Consider the following 15,668-nt stretch of genomic DNA (forward strand, 5'->3'; position numbering starts at 1 on the left):
CAAACTCCTCTTTGGCTTTTCTTATTACACTCTTGCACTTAAGCTGGCAGTGTTTGTGCCCCTTTCTATTTGCCTCACTAGGATTTGACTTCCGCTTTTTAAAGGAAGTCTTTTTATCTCTCACTGCTTCTTTTACATGGTTGTTAAGCCACAGTGGCTCCTTTTTAGTTCTTTTACTGTGTTTCTTAATTTGGGGTATACATTGAAGTTGGGCTTCTATTATGGTGTCTTTAAAAAGGGCCCATGCAACTTGCAGGGATTTCACTTTAGTCACTGTACCTTTCAACTTTTGTTAAACTAACTCCCTCATTTTTGTATAGTTCCCTCTTTTGAAATTAGATGCCACAGTGTTGGGCTGTTGAGGTGTTCTTCCCCCCACAGGGATGTTGAATGCTATTGTATTATGGTCACTATTTCCAAGCGGCCCTGCTATAGTTACCTCTTGGACCAGCTCCTGCGCTCCACTCAGGATTAAATCTAGAGTTGCCTCTCCCCTTGTGGGTTCCCGTACCAGCTGCTCCATGAAGCAGTCATTTAAAGTATTGAGAAATTTTATCTCTGCATTTCGTCCTGAAGTGAAATGTTCCCAGTCAATATGGGGATAATTGAAATCCCCAACTATTATTGGGTTCTTAATTTTGATAGCATCTCTAATTTCCCTTAGCATTTCATCATCACTATTACTGTCCTGGTCAGGTGGTTGAGAATAGATCCCTAATATTATATTTTTATTAAAGCATGAAATTTCAATCCATAGCAATTCTATGGAACATATGGATTCGCTTAAGACTTTTACTTCATTTGAATCTACATTTTCTTTCACATATAGTGCCACTCCTCCCCCTGCATGACCTGTTCTGTCCTTCCAATATATTTTGTATCCCGGAATGATTGTGTCCCATTGATTGCTCTCAGTCCACCAGGTTTCCGTGATGCCTATTATATTAATATCCTTCTTTATCACAAGGCACTCTAGTTCACCCATCTTATTATTTGAACTTCTAGCATTTGTGTACAAGCACTTTAAAAACTTGTCACTCTTTATTTGTCTGCCCTTTTCTGATTTGCCAGATTCTTTTTTATGTGACTGTTTATCATCTGATCTGGCCCTTACATTATCCTCTTCCGTCCTCTGTTCCTGACTATACCCTGGAGATTCCCTATCATCAGATTCTTACCTAAGAGAAGTCTGTGTCCGATCCACATGCTTCTCTGCAGCAGTTGGCTTTCCCCCATCTCCCAGTTTAAAAACTGCTCTACAACCTTTTTAATGTTTAGTGCCAGCAGTCTGGTTCCACTTTGGTGTAGGTGGAGCCCATCTCTCCTGTACAGGCTCCTCCCATCCCAAAAGTTTCCCCAGTTCCTAATGAACGTAAACCCCTCCTCTCTACACCATCGTCTCATCCACGCTTTGAGACTCTGAAGCTCTGCCTGCCTACCTGGCCCTGCACGTGGAACTGGGAGCATTTCTGAGAATGCCACCACAGAGGTCCTGGATTTCAGTCTCTTCCCTAGCAGCCTAAATTTGGCTTCCAGGACATCTCTCCTACTCTTCCCTATGTCATTGGTACCTATATGTACCACGACCACCAGCTCCTCCCTAGCACTACACATAAGTCTGTCTAGATGCCTCGAGAGATCCACAACCTTCGCACCAGGCAGGCAAGTCACCATATGGTTCTCCCGGTCATCACAAACCCAGCTATCTATGTTTCTAGTGATCGAATTTCCCATTACTAACACCTGCCTTTTCCTAGCAACTGGAGTTTGCTCCCCCAGAGAGGTAACCTCAGTGCAAGAGGCAACCCCAGCACCATCTGAAAGGAGGATCCCAACTATGGGAAGGTTTCCCTCTGCTCCCATTGACTGCTCTGCTTCCCTGGGCCTTTCTTCCTTCTCAACAGCACAGAGGCTGTCTGAGCGGAGGTGGGATATTATCCGATCTTGCATGCAAAGTCCATGCAGCTGTTTATGAGTGCCCACCTATTTCTCATGGTCAGCCTTCAAATTCAAGGTTTAAAAAGGGGGAGTTCAATGAAAAACAGATTTACACTCAACCATTTTCTTCATTCCTGTGCATCCAAACTATGGGGAAATTTTCAGGCTTTCCTGGCAATTGCATATCATCGAAAGGTAATTGTGTTTGTCCTATGGGATGCATTTTTATCTTGGGTACAGGGTAAGTTATTCATCTTATCCTAAACACCTCTGCTCAATATGCAACAGCATTCAAAAACAGCAAGCAAAATGTTAGTCTGCAAAAAGGAATGGTATGGGAAATAATACTGGAAATATTATAATTGTTCTATTCCTTAGAACTGGTGGAAACCAGATCAGCATAGATGACCACTGTCCATACCATTTGGAAACTTAAACTGCTCAACATATTCCAGGACAGAGAATTTGGTGGTAAACCCACCCTTCAGGAGGAAGCATCCCCAGATCCTGAAACATTCCTCATCTATGGGAGACTCTAGTGATGGAATTTTGCCAACCAAATTTGCCAACAATTGAGATTCTGAAGGTTCTCAAGCAAAGTTGCAGGAAAGATGCATTCTCCATTCCTTGGACAGGACCACATCTTCTCCACCTATTGTAAAGATAGCAGCAAGATAATTCTGCAGTTAAGGATTTCTCATGGATAGATAGCAGTTGTCAGGGAATCTTGCAGGATTTCAGGTGCATGCTGTTACACTTTTGCTTTCAGGTTGAAAGAATGCAGCTGACACATCCTACAATAGGAATTTTGTTCTGTGGGCAAAATCAAACATAGAATATAAAAACACCCTTCTGAGATTCTCTTTATCTATAAAATGTCAGAGAGGAACTCTACAGCCATTGTCAAATTATGTACTTGTGTCCTTACCTCTCTTTTTTCTGAGGTAACAGAGGAATTGGACATGCAAACCTCACTACTCAAATCAATACAGTTCATAAAATAAATATTTTGTGGATGTAAATGTTTTACACAGTCCCTTAGCATCTACTGCTAAGCTACTCATGGAATATCAGAAACTCACCTTCAAAACTGGCATATCTCCTAATGTTGTGTTCGTCCATCAGAGTGTTAAAATTGGATTTCCTGAAAATGAAGGAACCATGAAAGAAAAAATACCCCAAAGGATGTGAATTTCTTTTGTCTGGGAGAGCTACAACCCAAATAGCTTGTCTTCTTGTTCTGCTTCATCTGATCATGGATGGTAGAACTCAAAAATCCGCATCCCTGCCTGCTTAAAGAAATACATTCAGAACTCTATAGACAGAAGAGATGGAGTAGACATCTTCTTTGTTACAGCTGCAGGACCCAGAAAGCCAGAGCTAGGATAAAACCACAAAAAAAACTGCAGACTTCACTGTGTCTCCTTTTGGGTCCACTCACATAGAGAGCATCAGCAGCAGGAAGGATGTGACATCTCTACAGCATTGTCCACAGCTCACTGGTTTAATGACAGGACCTTTATAAAACATTACTGGAGACCTTCATATGGGGACACGTTCAGCTTGGCAGCTGTGAATCTCAGGTCCTAGAAGATGATATTTTCCACAAGTGAAAATAATGTGCCATTATTCCCTGATGTATAAAAACAGATTGCCTTTGATTTTAACAACAGGTAATTCTATATGAGCAGTGTAATGATACATTATGTTCCCTTCATCTCCAAGTACAATTTCAAGGGAGATATGTATGTTACTTACCCACGATTTTTTAAGTGGAAGTGAGCTTTCATCCTTTCATTTCTTGCAGCACAGGAACAGAACAGTTTCAAAGAAATTGGTTCCAGGCCACAAGCTGAAACAAAATAAAGGTCCCTCTTACTAATTTTTAAGCCATGTGGAAGTCTCCACTGTGGACTTGGTCTTTGGATTCTTTATGTTTGGTCCTTGTGATCTGGACTCCCAAATTTTTGTGAAATGTGTATTTGTTAGATTTCATCTACTAGGTTAAAGGTTACCTTCAGAGTTTCTCTTTATACTTTAATAGAATGTATTACACAAAACAAAACAAGAGAAACTCTTTCCTCCCATTGAACAGGTTTCTAAAAAATAATCTCCATTCATTTTTTTGGTGAAGTTCTATGGCCTGTGTTACACCGTAGGGTCACGCTAGATTATCACAGTGGTCCCTTCTAGCCTTGGAATCTGTGAATTAAAGTTAAGCCATAGTCTTTTGTCATTAAATCTGGATCAAAATCAGTTAGGCACAAATTAAGCCCTATTTATAGAAGAGAAAAGCTTTTTTTTTTTTTTTTTTGGCATGATGTCTTACAGCTTCACCTGGTGCCAGAGTTAAAATGACTATTGATAGTCCAAAAGTGAAAATAGTGTCATTATTTTCCCTAAAAACTTGGTTTTCCAAGTCTGTTTTAATGGACAATTGATGGCCTTGACAGCTGCTACTGATCCTGCTGACAAACTGCCTACAGTATTACATTTCTGAGAGAACACATGAAAGGCCTCCTTTAGATGCTTTAGTTCTAGGACATTTCAGATAAGAGCTGGACATGGATTTACTCCCTGTCTTTTCAGATCCAGGGATGTTGTAATTGTCCTTACCTAACGTATGCGGACCCAATCCTGTGAAGTGCTGGACCTCTTTTAGAAGTTGTTGAGCACCTTTAACTTCCATGAAAGTCAATGGGTATTGAGGATGCTCAGAGCTTGACAGGGTCAGACCCTAACTTACTAGCTGGAAAGTGTGTGTAGATTCTTGACTACTCACCATGATGACATTGTCAAAATGCACTTATCTTGTGCTTTATGGTCTATAAATAAAACCTTCCTAGTGTTTGGAATAATGGCTCGTTAGTGCATTATGGCCTCTTTGATGACCACATTGCAATGGGAATTACCCCTACAGAACTTCTGCAGGGAAAAAAAGTTTGTCTGCATGCTCAGTAGCTACTTCTCTAATTCGTCCATTTTTGCCTTTTTCTTCTGCCCTTTCTTCAAGAAGTAAACTTTCCCCAGAGACAACAGACTGTGCTGTAAATAAGCATTGCTTGCAACATATTAGTTTTTAAAGCTTTGGCAGGGCTTTAGTACTTCATGGCACCTCTGCAACACCTGTAATACTGCATGACCTCTCTAGGGAAAGTTTCACAAGAGACAGTCCCATCAAATCATCAGCATAGATTTGTTTATTTTGCAGAAGGACATTTGCTAGAGGATAGTCGGCCATCTTTAGTTTGCTTCATCCCCAAACTGCAGTACATGCTGCTGTTAGAGGAAGGGGACCTGTTCGGTAACTAGCATCACATTCTGTGGTTTGACCCTGATTCATGGCAATTTCTATAGCTATGTAATCAAATAGTGCTATGTACCCTAGTTATAGGAGATTATAGGCCCGATCCTGCAAAGTGCTGAGTTCCCTCAATTTACACTGAAATAATTTGAATTTGCAAGAGGTGCTCAACTCTTTAAAGGTTTGGACTCCTCTCTAGTAAATATATGAACCTCTCTTGTGAAGCAAAGCTTCCTGAAAAAGTTCTGAGCCAAATATTGATGTGGGTTATCAATTGCAGTGCTGAGAAATGGACCACTCCCAGGTATCTACAGACTGCGTCAACTTCACTTTCATTGGGGTTCTTCTAATGACCATGGCTCTGAGCACATTGTGGATGGAGTGAAATATGCGGGGGAGGTAGGACCCATTTTTTAATATAGTAGCATATGGTGCAAACTGAAATTTGGAATTACTGTGCAGCTGGACAACATGAACCATTTTCAATTTCAAGTATTTATTTGTATTTATTGGTTTGTGTATGAAACCTGTTATTGCAGTGAATATTCAAAAATGTGAATAAGGGTGAATCATTTCTGCCAGCAAACACAGCTTTTCATAACTAAAATATAAACCCCTACCCTTGGCAAAATTGTTAATTTTTGTAAATATGCCTGAGCCTGATATTTACCATTTTCAGTGAGATCTTTTGCTGTTTTTTGCAGCAACCACAGCTTTTGTGGCAGTGTTTTGTTTTTCTCAAACTTGTGAAAATATCATGTTTTGCTAGTTTTACTTGTTAATCATTAATACATCTTGGTATTGTCCTAACTATTTGCAAAATTATAGTTCCATAATATATTTTCACAGATGAGGGAAATAGCTTGTTAAAGGGCCATTTAAATTATCTGAGGTCCAAAATTGGAGGTACCTTAAAACGGATGCAGCGTGGTGGAGAATATCCTCCACATTCTAAATATCTGTGCTTTTAAATTTATCAGTCTATTGTCAAGAATTGTTTTAAACAAATATTTGCTGCTATTTTGGTGTAAAAGCACCAAACTACTATGTTCTGAACTCACTGAAGTTAATGGGTGGATTTGACCCAGTATGTACTCACTATGGGCCTAAATTCTCCCTAATACTCAAAGACCTATTAATTAATAACAAATTCCAGTTTCTATCTACATCCCACATGGGAGTTCAAGGCCCAAACTACCGTGGAAATACCATGGTTTCTCTATATGAGAAGCCATGCTGCAGCCTCTTAGTGCTCCCGCCCTGAAACCTTCATACATGCTATGGTGCTGAGTTTTATGGTGTTTCTGAACAGCTAGCCATAAGGAGAAATGCTGGCAGACCAGATGCATAGCATAGATCCATTGGCCCAAAACCTTGTGGTAGGGGCCATGAATGATTTTTTTCTATCCTCTCTGTGCCTACTAGCATCAGCCGTGGTCAAACTGCATCACTATGCTAGTTCCTAGTTGCAGGCTGAATGGGAGGACTCTCTCTCTCCAAATTTCTGCTTGGTTCCATCAAGCAAAGGGCTTTTACTTTGCCTTTAGTTTTCAGGACTAAGATTTGACCTCTAGGTCTTTGTATAGAGGAGAATGAATTTGTGGAGTAAATTGTGCTTTACTGGAGTGTAATTGGAGGCCTTGGGCTATGCTGCTTTTATCCTTCATAATAACGTGTTGCATCAACACAGAAGTAAATTAAGAAGGGCTGTCAAGCGATTAAAAAATTAATCACGATTAATCGTGCAATTACAACATTAATCACAATTAATCACACTGTTAAACAATAGTAGAATACTATTTATATAAATATTTTGGATGTTTTCCATATTTTCAAATATATTGATTTCAATTACAACACAGAATATAAAGTGTACAGTTCTCATTTTATATTATTTTTATTACAATATTTGCACTGTAAAAGTAAAAGAAATAGTATTTTAAATTCACTTAATACAAGTGCTGTAGTGCAATCTGCTTATCATGAAAATTGAATTTACAAATGTAGAATTATGCACAAAAAATAACTTCAAAAACAAAACAATATAAAACTTTAGAGCCTACAAATCCACTCAGTCCTCCTTCTTGTTCAGCCAATCACTCAGACAAACAAGTTTGTTTACATTTGCAGGAGATAATGCTGCCCGCTTCTTGTTTACAGTGTCACATGAAAGTGAGAATAGGCATTTGCATGGCACTGTTGTAACCAACATCGCAAAATATTTATGGGCCAGATGAGCTAAAGATTCATATGTCCCTTCATGCTTCAACCAGCATTCCAGAGGACATGTATCCATGCTGATGATGGGTTCTGCTCGATAATGATCCAAAGCAGTGCAGACCAATTCATGTTCATTTTCATCATCTGAGTCAGATATCACCAGCAGAAGGTTGATTTTCTTTTTTGGTGGTTCGGGTTCTGTAGTTTTTGCATTGGAGTGTTGCTCTTTTAAGACTTCTAAAAGCGCCCCACCCCCCGCCTGGATCAGAGTCTGGAAGGCACTCAGATTCTTAAATCTTGGGTCCAGTGGTGTAGCTATCTTTAGAAATCTCTCATTGGTACCTTCTTTGCATTTTGTCAAATCTGCAGTGAAAGTGTACTTAAAATGAACAACATGCTGGGTCAGCATCCAAGACTGCTATAACATGAAACATATGGCAGAAAGTGGGTGAAACACACAGCAGGAATCATACAATTCTCCCCCAAGGAGTTCAATTACAAATTTAATTAACACATTATTTTTTTAACAAGTGTCATCAGCATGGAAGCTTGTCCTCAGGAATGGTGGCGAAAGCATGAAGGTGCATATGAATGTTTAGCATATCTAGCACATAAACACCTTGCAATGCTGGCTACAAAAGTGCAAACGTCTGTTCTCACTTTCAGGCTAGATTGCAGATAGGAAATGGGCAGCATTATTTCCCATAAATGTAAACAAACGTGTTTCTCTTAGCAATTGGCTGCACAAGAAGTAGGACAGAGTGGAACTGTAGGTGCTAAAGTTTTACATTGTTTTGTTTTTGAGTGCAGTTATGTAGCAAAAAATCTACATTTGTGAGTTCCACTTTTATGATAAAGAGATTTCACTACAGTGCTTGTGTGAGGTGAATTGAAAAATACTATTTCTTTTGTTTATCATTTTTATGGTGCAAATATTTGTAAAGTGAGCACTAAACATCTCATATTCTGTGTTGTAATTAAAATCAATATATTTTAAAATGTAGAAAAACATCAAAAATCTTTAATAAATTTCAACTGGTATTCTATTGTTTAACTGTACAATTAAAATTGTGATTAATCGTGATTCATTTTTTAAATCATGATTAATTTTTTTGAGTTAATTGCATGAGTTAACTTTGATTAATCGACAGACATAAAATTAAGCAATCTACTATATTCCACATTCAGGGACAGTTATTCATTGATTCATAGATTCCAAGGTCGGAAGGGATCATTGTGATCATTTAGCCTGACCTCCTCTACAACAGAAGCCATAGAATTTCCAAAAATAATGCTGTGTGAACTACAGCATATCTTTTAGAAAAAAATCCTATCTTAATTTTAAAATTACCAGTGACAGAGAATCCACCATGATCCTGGGTAAATTAAGTGGTGTTTTGTTGGATTGGATTTGTTGGATTGGATTGCAATGATACCATATTTGTTTTATATAAAAGGTTAGAGCTGGGTGAATATTTTTTTTTAATAATAATTTCATTTGACCAAAGATGAAGTTTCAGTTGACCTAAAATTATTCACAAATTTAACACAAATACTTTTGGCCAGTCATAGACTAGCAAGAAGAAAATATGTGGGGAGGAGGTGTTGCTGTACGTTTATTCCCCTTTATAACCTTTACCTCAGCAGTTAGGGTCCTTTCTTGGGTTGTGGAAGACCTGGATTGAAATCCCTGCTCTGGAAAAGACCTAAAACAGACCTCCTCATTTCACCTAAAATTTACATATGGTTTGAATCAAACCAATTTAAAAATATATATATTTTGGAACTGCTACTGAACTGAAAAATCAGTTGTTTGTCCAGTTCTCATGAAGATATGTATTTGATACCACAGTGGTATTAGAAGCTATATAAGTCCTCTGGAAGGATAAATAAATGTTGAAAAATTTCCTGAAAACACAGTATTGCAGAAAGTAGAAGTGGGAGGAGGTCACCTTGTCCATTCCTTAGCAGTGCAGGGTTGGGAATAGAGCAGACAACTACAAAGTAGTAATTTATAAAGCTCACCTGAATTAGGATTCTTCTTTTAGAATTTCATTAACTTGAATTTCATTAATCTCAGTTGAGATTCAAAACATCAATGGATAACTCATATTTTGCACATGTGCAATTACATGCATGGGTAAGCATCTCCTCTATTACATGATCTGATTAATTTTAAGCACGTTTTCCAATATTTTGTGCAGTCTCCCAAATCTAATTTTTACACTTTATTTAAAACCAAAATAGCTGACAAGTGATTGCTACAAAAGCACAAGCACATGGAAGAGCTGTGGAAGGTATAGGACATATTTATACATATTTTCTTTTTATGCAGTGATACATTTGGAGCCCAATCCTGCATTCCCTGTTCACCCTACTAAAAGAGGTTTGGGTGCACAGCGAATGCAAGACTGGGCTCTTGGTGGCTTGTTATTGCAGAATAGTATTAATTAATGTTTAATTGTATTTGGTTACAGCTTCACTTGGTACACTGGTATTCAAAATACAGTAATTATGCTGAAGCTTTGAGAAACTATGATGGTGTGGCTATTTTGGGCATTTTTCTGCAAGTAAGTAGAAGTGCTCATTCTTTCTTTGTACTATTGTACTTTGTACTATTGCATATATTGGTTCTTTGCAGGAGAAAGGTTCCTAGTCTACTTTCCAATATTGGATCACATTAGAGGACATGTTCAGAATGGTGGATTATGTTGGATTATGTTCTGATGTGAATAGAGGGACTGAGGAAGATGTCATAACCACAGGGTGCACGCCTCCTGCTCAGGGGGTGCAGTGTCAATAGCAGGTGGCTGTCCAATAGCAATCAGTGGTGCACTGTATTACTCACCGACTGATTTCCATGTCCAGGATCTCTCCAAAAGATTCTGCTTTAATCTTTCCATGAGAAAAACATGCCAAAAAACAGCATGTATCAGTATCACTTGTACCAGTTTTACCCAGTAGGTGTATAGTTTTAGTTTCAAATAGTGGGTTTTAGCCACTCATTGCTCATCAATGTTAATTAGAGATAGACCCAAGATCAAACTTTATATTGGGATCCTGATCAAAATCTTCTCAGTTGTCAAATTCAAGGTTTTGGTTCAGCCCATTGCAGAAATGGGATCCAGCCAGGGAGTTTAGATTTGGTCCAGATTCATACTTTTTCCTAATTGTGGAATTTATTCCAAGATTTTGGTTTGGGCTTATTTGTAATATTAATAGACCAAAATCTGAGATCCTTCCTGAGTTCTTTAGCTCTATTCAGGCAAAACTCAGTGGGTCCAGTAGTAGTTGTATAGTGAAAGACCCTCAGTTGTTGAAAGTCTGTAGTCCTTTTCTTTCACATTGGGATTTCTGTGTCCGTTATGAGACTGAGGAATGAGAGCACTGCCTCTTAGCAGATGTAACAGGAGCCGGTGCTGTGTGAGCTTCTCCACACATCTCTGCAAATACACCCTGAGCCTTTTTAGTATATTAAATTAGGTAAATTTGAATATTTACCAGTCAAATTATGTGGTGGTGTTGTGAGAAGAGACCTATTTCTCTGATGCCAAACTTCAATGGGTATTTAGTTTATATGGGACTCACAGTGAGGCCCAAGAGAATAAGGACAAATTTGCGTTACTGGTGACATGAACCATGTTCTAAGCCATTCTTTCAGTGATGAAAAGTTACAGTCTAAAAGTAATGTGCTACCCAGGGCCTTCCCATAAACTGTTATACTCTTCTGAAATATAGAAGCAGCAAAGAATCCTGTGGCACCTTATAGACTAACAGACGTTTTGGAGCATGAGCTTTCGTGGGTGAATACCCACTTCGTCAGATGCATGTAGTGCATATTCACCCACGAAAGCTCATGCTCCAAAACGTCTGTTAGTCTATAAGGTGCCACAGGATTCTTTGCTGCTTTTATAGATCCAGACTAACACGGCTACCCCTCTGATACTGAAATATAGAGAGTCATATTATAGTATTTTTTTGCTCTTCTCTTCTTTTCTTTACCTGAGATCAGATCCTTTGCAGAGATATCAGCTTTCTGCTCATATTTTCCCTGGATAATCAGCTTGGCATATAGTTGTATTTTTAATAAAGCCAGGCTACTGCATAAGGGTTAAAACATGCATTTAGTAGGAAAATTGCCATCAAATGGTACATATGGATGCTAAAGAAACTATACATTTTCTATTTGTTATAAATCAAAATTGTGTGAACTGTGAAACTAATTTGCTACTAATCCTCAGAAGTTCTTCTTTTGCATCAAGTTTATATTCAATATTGGGAGCCCGCCATGCTCTCACTTAAATCAATGGTAGTCATACTAGTCACTTCAAGTGGAGCATGATTGAGCCTGTTATGTTGTTTTAGCAAATACTACTACAATGAAAAATCAAGCAATTACTTGATTCTTATATTATTCAGGGTGTTTTCCTCCCATCAGGTGCAACATTTTGTTATTGTTCCATACAAGACACTCTGAGACAGTGGTGAGCTGGAGCCGGTTCCCACCAGTTCCCAGGAACCATTTGCTAAAATTAGACGTCCGTGGAGAAACGGTTGTTAAAGGGCCAGGGGATGGGCAAAGAACTGTGGTCAGCAGGCTGAGCCATCCTGTTGTTCCCAGGATTCCCAGCTGGGAAGGCTGAGGTTCCCCTGGCCCCTCCCCCGTTTCCCACCATCTGCAGCGTGGCCAGCCACCAGCACCAGATGGGCAGCTCAGCTGAGCTCCTGAGTCATCCTGCTGCTTTGAGCTGCAGGCAAGGTAAGGGTGAGGGCTGCAAGCTCCAGGGCCGCTGAGGGGGGAGGCAATTTTCCCCAGGCCCTGCAGGGGCCCCCGGCCCCACTAGTATGTCTCCGCCTGCCCTGGCCCCTCCCCGCTTCCCCCCCCTTAAATCAGAACTTTTTATAGGGAACCAGTTGTTAAGATTTTGGCAGCTCATCACTGGTCTGAGAATGTTGCTAATTAAACTGACAGATCAAATGGGTCAAGTTCAGTTTTTCATGGAGTCGTGACCTTTAATGATCAAGGGGAAAAAGGCAGCTGGCATATCTACTTTTCAACTCTTGCTTCCTGCATTACAGGTAGGAAAAACTCCCAAACCAGAGATGAAGAGAATTCTTGAAGAAATAAATGGTATTAAAACAAAGGTAAGAACAGTTTTTATTATATTAGGTTAATTGAGTAGCTGCAGTAGGGAAAATCAGAAGGCCAGATTCACTAGTCTGCTCTGGCTGCTTTGCACTGTTCCAGCAACACATAGCAGCCCGGGCATTCTGGTGACTATAGCCCAGAATATCTTTTTTTCTTTAAGGCGAAATGTAATTCCTCCTCTCACTTCTCTAAGGTCCCCCATTGACTTCAGTGGGCTATGGATCAGTTGCCAGGCAGCTCTCGTTGATAATTAGCACAACTATATTGCAAACTCTATCTTAAACTGCTTTTGAGATTAATTAATGATCTAAGGGCCTTGTCCTATACTTATCCCATTATATAGGCAGAATTCCCACAGAAGGGAGCTCAGTTTGCATAAGAATTATAGTATCAGGCCTACATTTAACACTGGAAGTAAATGCAACCACTGAGTGTTTACTAAAAATATTAGTCTGTGACCAACATTGGTGGGGTCCATTCTAATTTTACTAAAATAAAATTCACTTTTCACAATACATCTGACATTGATTATGTCGCTCACCTTTTTAAGAGTTTGCTTCTGCAAAGTGCTGAGTATTGTGTACCTGACCAAGCAAATCATTTAAGCCTGTGGTTAATTTTAAGCACATAAGTAGTGCCATTTATTTGCAGGGTCGAGTCCTGAATCTCTCCACCGGCTCCCCACTCTCCATCACCTCAGCTTTACACTTCTTTGCCTTATCTTCAGTCCCTAAATAAATCCACCTCTCCCTACTTAACCAACCGTGAATCATTTATTACTCTATCCTTGTCCTCTTTACTCTGCCCGTAATGTCAGACCCACCATTTCTCTTTCTCCCATAAGCATCTCATTGCCTTTTTCATGCCACCATCTATATTTGGACCAGCCTCACCACTGTAACCAAAGGTTCCTGAATACGTGAAGAGATCAAACACTGTCAGATACTATGCTAAAAAGACATCAGTGATACCAGCCACATTACATGGCAACTGAGACTGCATGTCAGATTTTACACCATGTTTTAGTAACAATGGAAACCTAGATGTTCAGTTTTGGATAGTAGAATCCAGTCATGATGCATATATATCACAGAAATCCAAAACTGAAGAAGAAACAGTTCAAGAAAAGCAGAGAAAGATAAGAGCATGAGCTAAGGAATTAAAATAAATGCACAGCATCTTGAATTTTATTTGTTATACTTTTTTTTTCTTGGCAAAGTATAAATCTAAACAAGGCTACATATTTATGTAATTATAGATGGATTAGTGAAAATATATTCTGCACATAAATATTTCATGCACAGTCTCAATTGTTAGGTAACAGTACATTATGGTGACAAGAGTTTCTGAGAAATTACAATATTTAGTTACATCAGTGGGTACTTTGATAAAGGGCATCTTATTTTATTTCTTTGGGAAATCTCAGCCTTGGACTAGTGATAATTTCTAGAAACGTAAGTTACTGGGCAAATGTTTGAAAGGAGGAGGTCAACCGCTTACATGATATTGGATATTTCATTAATTCTTCCACGGAAACTTAACTCGCTTTTTAAGCAAACTCGGTGTCTCCATTAGTGTTATTAAAGATATTTCTGTTTTATTTATTTAAGGGAAAAGAGGCTCCTTTTTCAAACTTTGATCCATCAATTCTTTTTCCTAAATCTTGGGACTATTGGACCTACCATGGCTCCTTCACTGAACCTCCTTGTGATGAGTGTGTTACCTGGATTCTTTTGAGGGAACCTATTATTGTCAGCCCAGACCAGGTAAACTTCAGCTGGACATTAACCTTTGTCATGGTTCTCTCACAGTTTCGGCTTATGTGTTTATTTATATGCCATAACCCCACCTTACTCTTTCAATAAGAAAAACCCCGGTTGGAGTCAATGGGAAATTGTATGAGTAAAGACTGAGTTATAATAGAGTAAAAACTGAACTTCAGGATTGGGCCCTTCTTTTAGTAACCTCCTCAATTGGCTTCAGTAGAAGAACCATTGGGACCCTTAAAGGAGCTGCACAGGACTCCAGACTTCTATGGGCATGTCTACATTACAGTGGAGAGCGAGTCTCCCAGCCCCGATGGACAGACTTGTGCTAACGGGGCTCACAGTAGCATGCTAACAATAGCTGTGCAGATGCTGCGGCACTGGAGGAGCCTCAGGCTTGGACCCAGGGATTAGGGTGGGTCTAAGCTTGAGTGGCTAGCTCAAGCCTCCACCGGTGCCACACAGCTACGAGTCTGCCTATCCAGGCTGGGAGCACACTCTGAGCTGCACTGTAGACAGACCCTATGAGCCTATCTACCCACCCTGGTTCCTCGTCCGTCTCTCCACATTTGGAAAATTGTTGGTTCCAGCTCTTAACTTCCTAGACCATGTTGCTGGGAAGGGTCAGGTCAAAGGCCACAGAGCTTCAGAAATCAGTGAGATTGTAATAGACTGGGGGAGAATATGAGGGGTCACAGGGAAGCAGGAGGTGATCAGAGAGTGTTTGTGTGGATTTTGTGGCTACCAATGTGGAGGGGACTGATTGTAATCAGGGCTATTGTAGATTGAAACAGGAACAGACTTTCTCACACGTCAGCCAAAGAGGAAGAGTAGCTTTCCCTCTGCTTTCCTCTTTGTCTACTCTTCCCTTTACTTAAACTCCAGAGTGTAGGAGATGATGGCACTGGATGTGGCTCACACATGTTATTTGCCATAGAGCCTTGCAAAACCGAAGCCTGCATTGCCCAAACACCAAGCAAATCAAAGTTTTAGCCACTAGCCTAGATACTTATTTGGAATGATAAATCAGCAGAACATTTGCTGCATGTAGCAAAAACTATAGTTATGTTTGCTTAAACCATTTCAATTCCAAAGAGGTTTTTCAGTTGTTTATAACTTTCGGAAACTTTCATTTTTCAGACAAAAAATGTCCCAGGTCTGGTGTCTGTTCAAGTTGATTTTTTGTTTTGTTTTCTTTTTTGTCTTTTGAAAGTTTGAGCAAAACCAATCCAGACATTTTTGAATGAAAAGAAACTGAAACAATACACTTTTGTCATGAAGTGCAGTGATT

The 15,668-nt window shown here is 39.4% G+C and overlaps 1 pseudogene; it reads left to right on the forward strand.

The window, feature by feature from the left end:
* LOC127044722 (carbonic anhydrase 3-like) overlaps window positions 1-15,668 on the forward strand; it is a 60,174-nt pseudogene that overhangs the window by 33,149 nt on the left and 11,357 nt on the right.

The sequence above is a fragment of the Gopherus flavomarginatus genome, chromosome 2 (genome assembly GCF_025201925.1).
Source record: "Gopherus flavomarginatus isolate rGopFla2 chromosome 2, rGopFla2.mat.asm, whole genome shotgun sequence".
NCBI classification, from domain to species: domain Eukaryota; kingdom Metazoa; phylum Chordata; order Testudines; family Testudinidae; genus Gopherus; species Gopherus flavomarginatus.